The sequence below is a fragment of the Doryrhamphus excisus genome, linkage group LG14, assembly GCF_037039965.1.
Source record: "Doryrhamphus excisus strain RoL-2023G ecotype Guam linkage group LG14, RoL_Dexc_Guam_v1.1, whole genome shotgun sequence".
Taxonomy (NCBI): Eukaryota; Metazoa; Chordata; class Actinopteri; order Syngnathiformes; family Syngnathidae; genus Doryrhamphus; species Doryrhamphus excisus.
The window spans coordinates 8,442,202-8,454,632 of record NC_136370.1 but is presented as its reverse complement, the minus strand read 5'-3'; the positions used below and the strand labels follow the sequence as shown (position 1 = coordinate 8,454,632).

Genomic DNA, 12,431 nt, shown 5'->3' with positions numbered 1-12,431 from the left:
TGCTGTTTTCTTCGGCTTTGAAAAAGATGAGCTTGGCTGTCAGCTGTGAGCGCATCAACAGAACAGAGTTGTTAAATAATGTATATGACACAGAAGCACCACGCAGGCATTTGCTGGATTTGTTAAAAAAAAAAAATCCAATAGAACTGAATATCCGTTAATCCCTTCCTCAGAACTTGCCACATGATATGTACTTAATTATTTATATTTATATATATGGTGAAAGTGCACATTCATTCATTCATTGATTCATTTTCTACCGCTTTTTCCTCACGAGGGTCGCAGGGGGTGCTGGAGCCTATCCCAGCTGTCTTCGGGCGAGAGGCGGGGTACACCCTGGACTGGTCGCCAGCCAATCACAGGGCACATATAGACAAACAACCATTCGAAAGTGCACATGATTAGAATATTATTTTATGATTTAATTTTATATACCAGTGTTATTTCGTCCTCAAACATCACCATGGAATGATTCAGTGATTCAGAGTTCCAAGATGAGAACCACCGCTGAATACAAAGAATATTATTGCGCATTTACATTTTTTTCAATAACTTGCTGATCCCAAGACCTTTGGGAAAATATTCTGTGGTCTGACGAGATAAAAATGTTTCACTTTTTGGAAGGTGTTTGTCCCATTACACTTGGTGTATTTCAGTCATACCAACGCCAAAATATGGTGGTGGTAGTGTGATGGTCCGGGGCTGTTTTGCTGCTTCGTGATCTGGAAGGTGTGCAGTGATAAACTGAACCATGAATTCTGGTGTCTACCAAAAAAAGGAGAACGTCCAGCCATTTTTTTGTAACCTCAATCTGAAACAGGACAATGATCCAAAACACACCAGGAAGTCCACCTCTGATTGGCTGAAGGAAAATAAAACGAAGGCTTTGGAGTGGCTTAGTCAAAGTCCCGACCTGAATCCTATTGATATGCAGTGGCATCACTTTGAAAAGGCCTATCATGCTGGAAAACCCTCTAATGTGGCAATCACTTTTTCACACAGGGACATGTAGGTTTGCATTTTTGTTGTCCCTTAATAATGAAAATTCTTAATGAAACATAAAAATAATCAGAAATAAGGAAGGGATCAAACACTTTTCCACACCACTCTTCATGTAATACGGATTGTGTTCATTGTAAAAGAGCATATGGACCATTGCCACAATTACTAGGAGTCACCATAATAAGTTGACCGCAGTCTGTCATTATTTCACAGGTCGTCGGACAGTAGCACCAACGGCTTCAGTAACCTTGGCATGGAGGACCTTCATACCAAAACTACTCCCTGGGTAAGGAAGTGAATTATTTTTAAAAAAGTGAACTTTATTTCCCTGCACAGCATTCACTTAGAACTCCACTGAGAATCTACTTTCCTTGCATGAAAGGCGGCTGCAAACACAAGGTAAGAGAGAAAGAGAGGTGCCATTGTGCTTGGATGTATTGCTGAGTGGTATAGAGCGAATGAAGTGTTCTGTTGGAATGAGAGGAGACTTTAATCATCAGCAGCAGAGCCAAGAACGCAGGCAGGGTCTTGAATAGATGTATTGTTCCTCTGCAGCGTGGACAAACCAGAGCAGGTAATTGCACTGTCTTCTATGGTTCTCTTTCACTTCTGCTATTTATCTCTCCCTCCCCGCCCCTGCCATTGGCCTTATCTGAAAACTACCAAAACACAGTGCGGAAAATACTGCTGAAACGGTAGGTTATTTGCTACTGTCAGTCACAGAGAAGGTGATGAGAGGATGTTTTCATCAGAAGATAAACATTTTACTTTTACTATCTGTGTTAGTGTGATATATATTTGCTTGGCTTGTAATTGAGATACCTGAAACAATATTGTTTGGAGCCATTGATATCACCTAAAAACAGCATATGAAATAACATAAAAAAAAACTGAAGTCTTAACCTTTGGTCCAATTAATAATACAGAGTAAATAAATAATAAATAATGACACATAGATAGATAGATAGATAGATAGACTTTCTTTATTGTCATTGCACAATTGCATTGCGTTACATTAACGCCCAGTTTGGACTCTATCAGACTGCACTTCTGGAATAACAAACAAAAAAACAGACTGTGTACATATATTTATACTGTTATTCTGTATATTTTGTATTTTTCATTCTTTTTTAATAGATGTGTCTGCACCTACTATACCAAAACAAATTCCTAGTATGTGTTTGATCATACCTGGCAATAAAACCTTTTCTGATTCTGATAACACAGCAGTGAAATTGCCAACGAAATGTCATTGCCTGGCTCCCGTATAATAATAATAATGTGGAGAATAAATAAATAAATAGATGATATCAAATATGAACAATGTACAGCATAAACAGTAATTTGTACAAATAATTTAAATAATTTAGAATAAATAATAATAATTTAAAGTATCTCTTCAATAGTGGCAAAAATGAGTCCAAATTACAATACTTTCGGCTGGTTGCTCAAGTTTTTCACCTGTCTTGTAAAATCCATAGACGTTCCAAACATGTTCTTCTTTTTTTTTTTTGCTGAGGTGTTGCACATCTTTTGCGATGACGAACTAGCGAGCAAATGAGCCTGCTACTATCTACATCCATTCTCAGTCATGGCAAGCTATAGAGTATGCGCGATAATCCTTTCCCCAGAAGCCCAGGCTCTCATGTCGTTTAAAAGTCATATAAAAAAAAATACAGTCAACTGTATGTGATGTCCGACCATCTTGTCAGTTTTTTTGTTTGTTTGTTCAAGTAGGGGGAAGGCAAATATGTGAATATTTTTATTCACATATAATTATATTAGCATATAAAGTCGAATTATGTACATATTATGCTTTCCATTTTCATGAAAGGAACGGAAATGAAAATGTATTAAAAAAAAAAAGTCATATAACGCATGGGGATAGGTTCCCAAAATAGGCCGCAATAATAACCCTGTTCCACTGTAACTGGTTCTGACCCTTTTGGTGCTTTGCTTTTCCATTGTCATGGTTCCACATTTGGTTAAAATTTTAAGGTCTTTTTTTGGTTCAAATCTGGCTCCAAAAGCTTGCTTGGCTGAGTGGACGAACCATTTTCATAGTGGGCGGACTTACTTAAAAAAAAAAAGTACGAATTACCTCGACTCTTATTACATTGCATTGCAACTCTACCAATGGAAAACGCTATGAAAGCATGGATACCAGAGGATCCTGGCGCTGTTCGGCTGTAGCTTTTTTGTATCCTTGTTTGTATCGTATGTTCCTCACACGGTTATTTCTTCTTCTGTTATCTGTTAAAGTATTAGTGGTTAGCAAACAGCTCAAAACTCATTTGGGGAAAAAAGAAACCTTCAGAAGGTGAGGATGACCAGGCTGCAATGGATGTCGCGTGGCCGACATAAGACACAATATAAGTATATACAAACATTGAAATAACATAATAGTCCATTTCATAGCTGTAGCGACATCAGGAGAGTTGGTCAGCTGCGGGTCTTGGGATGATGATCATCAAGTAAGTAATAATTCCAGATTTTATCTGTCCATAATACTTCAGTTTATCAAAACATGAAAATTGGAATTGATTTCTACATGGCTTCCGTGCCCTTCAGCATGTATCAGACACCCTAGCTGCTTGCTTGTACACGGCCCCCTCACCTTGACATACTATATCTCTATAAGTACATGTCCATGTGTGTAGTACAGTATGTTCAATAATGTAGAAATTGTTTTCCCCCCTCAGGGTGACTAATGAAGTCTTTCACCACCCCCTAAAAACCAACTCATTCAGAGTAATAGGGCGCAGTAAGAGCCTGTGAAAGAAGCTGCCGTTGAATTCATGTCACCAAAAGAGTTTTTGTATCGGAGGAGCAGCACAATGCACGCCTTAAATTAGATAACACAGCGCTGCGGTGGTTCTCACTTGCTGACTTGTTGGATTTGTTGCGGAGTGGAGTGGCTTATTTATTTGAGCTGGAGACATGATGGGAGTTAAGAGGGAGGGAAGAGCAATGAGGTGAGAGGAAAAACAAATTCAGACCATTAATCATGGCTGCTGATGGTGGTCTCTTAGCAGAACTTGTCTAATTGCTTCCCTGCCTCTGACATTCTCATTAGCACCACGCCGTCTTGTCTGTCTCTCTCGGGCCGTCTCTCAGTGTCTTCTCCTTGTTCCCCTCTTGGCGTATGTGACTTGTTTGGCTGCTGTGGAAATGAGGCATCATCATCAGGCAATCACAGATTTCCTTGAGCTGGGTATAGGAAAAAACATCAGACAATGCTTTCTTTCAAATACATGTTTTGATGCCTGCTTGTCTCGTAATACAGTTGTTGCTGTTATTATTAGTCAACAATATACATATTGTACAAACTGTACTATGAATCATACTGATTTATTAGTTGTACTTTACATGGCTTGCGACCAGTTCAGAGTCAGCTGGCTGCGACCCCAGTGGGAACAAGCGGCATTGAAACTGAATAAATGCTAATTACTTTATAAGTATTATTTGCTTGCACTTAGACTGCTCTATAGCTTTCGGGCTTCCACATACAGAACTACAGTCATGGAAAAAAGTTATTAGACTACTAAAGTAAATGAAGGTAGAGTTGTTTGGACAAACAATGAGAAACGATGACAACAAAAATACCTTTAGTTGTACCAGGCATGAAACTAAACAAGAAAAGTGACAAAATAAGGGCAATAATAATAATATATTTTATTTGTGTAGCGCTTTTCAAAATACTCAAAGACACTTTACAGAAGAATGGAGTTGAATAAAAGCAAGTAAACAGAGTAGAAGATACATTAATATACAACATTCATTGGTTAATACACAGTTAAAACATGAGAAAAAGCGGGGCACAGCAGTCAGGTATAAAAAGTTAGACATTAAAAGCAGATTTAAACAGGTAGTAAACGGGTAGTCTAAGATTTGCTCCGATTACGTCAATGTTCCTGACTTTGAAGCTTATTTTAGTCTTTTTGATTGTTACTATCCATTTATCATTAATAACTGGCGGGAGGTGCAGTCACATGAACTATATGACTTATGGGTTGCAGGTGTGCATAACCAATCATGCCGGGCCTTGGCCCACCTCTTCTAAGTCTGCTGAGGTCAAGGAAGTGTACCATGCTTGAAGATCAGAGCATCACGCTAGCCAATCACGGCATGAATTGCCTAGCGTGAGTGTAAACTTGAAAAGGACGTATTTGAAGTGTACATTTAAAGTGTAGTCATCAAACCATGATCGCCTTCCACCTTTTACTCACCTCTCATAAATCAAAAAAATATTTATCTTAGCAGGATGACACAAAAAACACAACCTTTTGTGGCACATGCACGCATTCAATTTGCAGTAAACAAAACATTTACACACTTTCCAGCTGACGATACTTTGTTGCATGAGTAGTTCGCAGGGCTGAATATTTTCAATGGCGTCCCGCAGGCTCGTAAAATGTCATGCCGTGTCATTAAATCATGCTGTAAGCGTTCTAAAAGGACAGAATGTGTGTTTCGACACTGTGAAGACTGGCGGCACATGGACACTGACATAAAAAAAAAAAAAACACTTTTTCAGATAGACTTTTTTTTAATAAGAGAATGCCTGGTGCACAATTGCATGTGTGAACCACCCAATCATTCAGACTGTCTTCAAGTATTATCACGCTTTACAGTGCCAATCCTGTTTATACTTACAAAAAAAATAAGCCTGTGCATGTTTTATGAGCTCATGCATGATTCAGTGACACTAACATTCCAGAGGGCAAAAAGGACAACATAACATGAGCATGATAACGTATCCCATAAGCATCATAACACACCCCAAGCTAAGATTGTCCACAGAGTACCATTAAAAAGACGTACTCACACAGAATATAAGAGTGTAATAAAATGCTTTTGCTGCATGGTAAGAATTCCGGAAAGTTGCATAGGTTGCTAGTCACATTTACAGTGTACTTGTATTACATTTAAAGCTTCTATATGTGAGCACCGGCAATACTATTACTCTCCTATGGTAGCACTTCATGAGGACCATGCTTCACATTTCAGGTTTTATTTCATACAACAAAGAACACACCATATATATTGTTTGACGTCTATGTTTGAGCAGCAGTGGACTGTTGATCCAAGTCAGAATGCAAACAGCCTCACACATTTTTTTTTCATTTTCTGAAAATAAAATCACAATAGTATATTATAGGCTGCACGGCGGTCGAGTGGTTAGCGCGCAGACCTCACAGCTAGGAGACAAGGGTTCAATTCCACCCTCGGCCATCTTTGTGTGGAGTTTGCATGTTTTCTCCAGGGACTCTGGTTTCCTCCCACATTCCAAAAACATGCTAGGTTAATTGGCGACTCCAAATTGTCCATAGGTATGAAAATGAATGAATAGTATATTATATATTTTAATTATATTAAAGCAACATTTTTTTTCTTGTGAGAACGACTTACTATTCATGTGGTTGTGGGCGGCTACCTGGTGCCCACGGCCACCACATTGGTGACTTCTGCATTAAGATAACATTATTATGATAATCATACACTAAATAAGTGGTAATTTCGCTGGAATTATGCCATAATATTAAGAAATAGATTAGACAGAAGAATAAAGTCCTAATTCCACCACAGGAGATATGTCATGTTACACATATGGGTATGGACACTATTGACTATACATATATATTGAATATATACCCACTGTGAAGAGCTGGAAAAAGTAGCATAAACGCCACAACCACCACCAAGAATACCTAAAACTCAATTTACATCACAGTTCGGACCGGAACATGTTCCTATCCTGAGGACCACCTGTACACAATAGCTAAACACAGATTGTTCATGTTGAATAATTAATCTCACAATATGACTGTCGTGGTGCCGATCAAAGAACAAACTAAGACGCAGTCTTGAATCTTCAGTCTTTCAGGGATTCCACTCCTTTGAATCTTAAAGCACATGTTTGGGCCACGTGCCTGAACCCAAACCATTTGAAATCTCCCATAAGCCATTTCACGTCCTAGAGAATCCTTGTGGATTTATAACGTTCAAATGAAAACTCAAGACACTATCAGCCCTACAGCTTCAAAGGCTATCAGGCTGGGTTCAGGTAATTAGGATAAAATTCCAAGATTACAAGAGTCGAGTCATCGTGATGTTGAGCTTGCAAAATGACGCCCGGGTTTCGAGTGAATGCTGACCATTAGTTATTCTTCAGGGCTGAACAGTCTTGCTCATGTAAAGCTAACAACTAGTGAGACATTTTTAACTGGTTCATTGACTACTTGCACAATGAGTACGGAATACTTGCACAATGAGTACGGAATACTTGCACAATGAGTACGGACTACGACGGAAGAGCATTGAGGGCAGCTTCATTTTTAAAGTAAAACGCAATTACAGATTACACATTTATGGTAAAAAATTACCAATTGTTGCTTGGGCGGCCATCCTGCAGACACTCGGACTTTTAAGACTACAAGGTGCTATCCTGCTACAGACGCATTTTGGTTTGGTCTCCAAACGTTTCTCAGAAGCATTCATTTTAAGTGTGGGTGTGTTGATGTGACGGTACACGCTATATTACCTGGTGCCTGACAGGAAATTAACATCTGCAGACATCCACAAAGGAAAGAGATGACTGGCTTATTGAAAATGTTCTGCAGGTGGGGGGGGGGTTGCGTGTCCATTCACTTATTGCCACAGTTTGGGGATCCTATGACACATGACGCGCAGACCTCACAGCTAGGAGACCAGGGTTCAATTCCACCATCTCTGTGTGGAGTTTGCATGTTCTCCCCATGCATGCGTGGGTTTTCTCCGGGTACTCCGGTTTCCTCCCACATTCCAAAAACATGCTAGGTTAAATTTTCCATAGGTATGAATGTGAGTGTGAATGGTTGTTTGTCTATATGTGCCCTGTGATTGGCTGGCGACCAGTCCAGGGTGTACCCCGCCTCTCGCCCGAAGACAGCTGGGATAGGCTCCAGCACCCCCGCGACCCTCGTGAGGAAAAAAGCGGTAGAAAATGAATGAATGAATTCCATAATAATTAGCTTAAACGTTCTAATTAGAGCAGTGGAGTCGATTTACTGGAACAGCATATTAATAGGAAGCAGGCTATAATTGGACAGCAGTGGGTGTTTGTACATTGAAACATTTTTTTTTCAACAAAATAAGATTAGAACACTGCAAGTGTATGCTGTGCTGTTGTTGTTTTCTTTTTGGAATTAGCAGGTCAGGCTTTTTAGTGACCGGAACCTAAAACTGGAATCAGTCGACCCTTAGTTTGTAGGCTTCTGCCTGAATTTTTTTCTCCATCTCCAGTCTCACTACTTGAAACTGCCCCCAACCTGAACCTTTGACTGCTTGAAAATAGTCTGTGTAGTTAACCTCTTGCTCTTTACAAATGGCAGCGAGATGAGGCAGGGTTTTAAATGCTGACTCCCCCTGAGCTGCTGCCAGACCGATACATCAGTCAGTCAATCGGTCCAATAAATGTTATCATGGACGCCAATTGCCAAGGATTTTGCATTAAGTGTGATGCTTTTATGATGTATTTTTGGATGCTTATGTGGAAAACAAACCTTTCCTTGATATTATCAGAACTCCACATGCTGATGGTGTTTATTGAACTGTGGGAGTGTTAGCCAAATTTCTCAAAAAGGGATTTGTGTTCATATTGATCTAGGGATAAGAATTGTCCTTAATTAAAATTCTGTCTCTACTAGCGACCTTAACAAGGACATGAAACTAATCCTCCTTTGAGTGCTTCTAAGTCGAATTATGTTGTTTTTTTACCGTCTCATAAGATGTCAGAGTACAGCCGCATAAACCTGCAGGCACAAGTGGCAACACTAGACCAAATTATGCAGGCATCAGTTGCATCACTTCATGACGAGACCACTTGATTACCCCTGAAATGAGGGGTGTCCAGAGTCCCGACAATCAGTTATGTGCAGTCTCACAGACCAATGACTTTGTTATCTCCAACATGGAGATAAGAGCTATAGGGGACCGCAGCTACTGGATGCAACATCAACTAAAGGTCCTTCCACTGATGATGATGATGATGTTCCTCCTACACTATTTGCTATCCACCTGACTCTTCAGCTACAGTGATGACTCAAACGCATCGGAGCGTGTAGTACGTTCATTTGGTGAGCTTTCACGCCCACGCTGTCTTTATCATCAAACCTTTAAGGGGGGGTTAGAGCATAAAGACGTCACCTGGAGAAAGCTATCACATTATATTACAAGACACAATCACAGTCATTTTTTTTAAATGAAATTTGTCATCTTAAAGAACCTTCACAACATCCTCCAAACTCTTCTCAAGACTACATTAAATAAATATTGATACTACCGGTAATATTCCAGATTTATTCTCAAATGTCAACTTTTTTTAATGACCATTCTTTAATTCCACTCAAATTTCCTCTTTCTAGTAAAACTGTCAAATGGTGTTCTTTTTTGTAATAGTGCTTTATTCTACTCAAATGACAAAATGTATTCTTGTAGAATTTAGTGTTTTTTTTCCCCACTCCTAATAATATTAGGACACTAATCATGTACACATGACAAACTTTTAATTATATGTTTAATTCTTTTCTTATATTACAACACAAACTTACCACTTCTTTCTTGTAAAATTGTGTTTTTTTTTCTTCACGATATTACGGCTTTATTTGCATGAACTACAGAAAATATTTAGTAATATTGTGTCTTTATTCCTCTACATTTAAGATTTTTTTCTTGTATTTATATATTTTTAATTCCTTTTATTCCCTATTTAATATTATAGCTTAATTCCCACAAAATGGAAAATTTGTAATTACAGATTTTTCTTTATCTTTATGAAAATGATTCTGATCCTTATGATTTTGTGAGACATTTTACTGGTGATATTAAAATCAATTTGTTTATTTTTTTTCCCCAATAAATCCACCTTCGTAATACTGCAACATGTTTTTGTATAAGAAAAAATTTGAATATTACAACTTTTCAGTTTCCTCCCACATTCCAAAAACATGCTAGGTTAATTGGCGACTCCAAATTGTCCATAGGTATGAATGTGAGTGTGAATGGTTGTTTGTCTATGTGTGCCCTGTGATTGGCTGGCCACCAGTCCAGGATGTACTATAACAGTATTATGGAGTATTATAACACCAATCTCATAAAATTACCACGTTTGGACAGTTTTTTTCCCCTCATAATATTCAATTATTTGTCACATAAAATGAGAAATTATATTCTAAATACAGATTATTGTCTGATGATATCAATGACATCTTAAATATTAGCAAAAGTAGTGTGTAATAATGTAAATCTTAGGGTTTAGCAACAGCGGTGTCACTTTCCTGTTGATAATTTCTAGAAAGGAATCGCAAGTAGATAGAACACATAATGATAATTCCCCGTATTTGTGAATAAAAATTAAGACGCCATTAAGTCGTTCTAAATTTACACAGTATTTTTTTTACAAATATCATATGAAATGCTGCAAAAAAACAGTATAAAAATCCATGCACCGAAGCTATAGTCACTGTGATTCAGGAATCAGCAGTGTGAATAATTGATTATTCACAAAACACATGTTTTCATTTCATTTTGACATGCACACATGACCTTACATAGATTACTATAATCCCATTCACTCTGAATGGTTGGAGGCTTTCGTCAAATGATTTAGCTTAGCAATTAAAACTCTGCATATTTCAATACCTGCTATCACAGCAGAACAGACAAATGAGAAATGAAACTGACATATTTTCACGCATCCATTCCAGGATGAGAGTCAGATTCAGATTATTAAGTAAATGTTTTGTAAAAATCAATAAAAAATGTTATTCTCGTAAAAAAAGTACAAAAATATGCACTTTGCAGTTCTTCCACCACAAGAGGATACATAAATGTGTTGTACAGTCGTAATAACGTTGGTCCATTTGAACCTTCATGGTGTTTGTCTGTCATCGTTACCCACTCTCACGTCCATTTTCCATCTCTTTCCACCTCTCATCATCAAGCTCATTTTTCAGACTCTGTTAGGGATGTGCATGGTTAACTTGGGACGTCAGGGCCTTGTTTCACGGCTGAATTATCCCCTCAGCACTGGATCCAACCCGTGATTAAAAAGTAAAAAGAAAAAAAAAAAAACACCCCATGGAAATCATACAAATGATGAATAGCTACGCTCAAAGAGACTTAATAGCGTTTGAAGCGGGAGAGCCGGCATAAATGTGTTGGATGGCCACCAAAACAAAAAACACAAACGGACGCACCCAAGCATACTGTACACACTTTCATGATGGGATGCAGAGGCCGTTCTGCTTCACAAAGCCTATAATACAACATGCTTACACTGTGAGGATGTGATAAATCTCAAGCTTATAGGCTTTGTTTTTCCTCTTATCGTTTGGAAGGGTTGGCTAGCCCTGTCTTCTATCTCAAGCCTACCGTTGATGTCGACGCGCAATTTCATTTGGACCAACAACTGTCCTTGAGATTTGGTTTTCTGCATGTTTCTACATTGTTAGTTGTTAGCGGTATCAGCTTGACATTTTAGCAATTCAGTGCATTTGCTTTGAAAGAACCGCACCTGAAGACCTTTGACATTAATGTGAATGTGTTTTGTCGGAAGATAAAATATACTGCAGCACAACGTAATAGGCCCAATCAGGACTTGGCAGAAAGCTGGGAGGTCGGGCTGGTTACAACTTTGGAATTTAATGTCAATCGGCTAGAAATTCGACGCACGGTAGCCTAGAGATCCAGGTTCCGCTGGGGTGGTGTTTGTTTGTTCTCTGGGTCCTCCCTCATCCCAAAAATATGCATGTTGTGCTAATTGGACTCTCTAAATTGTCCGGAGGTGCGACTGTGAGCGTGAATGGTTGTTTTTCTGTGTGCTTCACGATTGACTGGAGACCAGTCCACCCAAACTCAGATAAGCTGAAGCCTATCCCAGAGCCTAATGAGGATAGGTGGTATAGAAATCAGACTAGAAACATGCTGAACAAAGACATTGGACATTGTTAGTCATGTGGTGTACAGGTGGAAAGTCAAATCTTGATCATTCTAGGGCTTGGGTACATTTTTTTGTGTTTTTCTATGTTTACTGTACATACAGGTGGCTGAACCCTATTTTTCTTCTTGATTTGTTTTGGCTGGTAGTATCAGTTACCAGTCAGGTCATGGATTTTGTGGTTTGTACAGCAACATTTAACGTTTGGATTTTCCGTCACAGGAATGTGACTTATTGACGGACCGATACGTTTTCATAAGGAAAATCCTGTACTGGAAGGTACTGCAAGCTGGTTGCACGCATGCCTGTCCAGGCTGGCAAAAAGCTCTCCCCATGTCCATCTATCCATTTTCTATGTAGCTTATCCTCACTAGGGTTGCGGGTATGCTGGAGCCTATCCCCGCTGTCTTTGGGTGAGAGGCGGGGTACATCCTGGACTGGTGGCCAGCCA

The 12,431-nt window shown here is 38.9% G+C and overlaps 1 protein-coding gene across 1 annotated transcript in view; it reads left to right on the top strand.

Moving 5' to 3' along the window:
• Positions 1-1,219: 1,219 nt before the first annotated feature.
• htr1d (5-hydroxytryptamine (serotonin) receptor 1D, G protein-coupled) overlaps positions 1,220-12,431 on the top strand; it is a 91,366-nt gene continuing 80,154 nt past the window's right edge. Inside the window, exon 1 of the mRNA XM_078796134.1 lies at positions 1,220-1,401. The gene's annotated coding sequence lies outside the window, so the exon portion shown is untranslated. The remainder of the gene's footprint in view (positions 1,402-12,431) is intronic.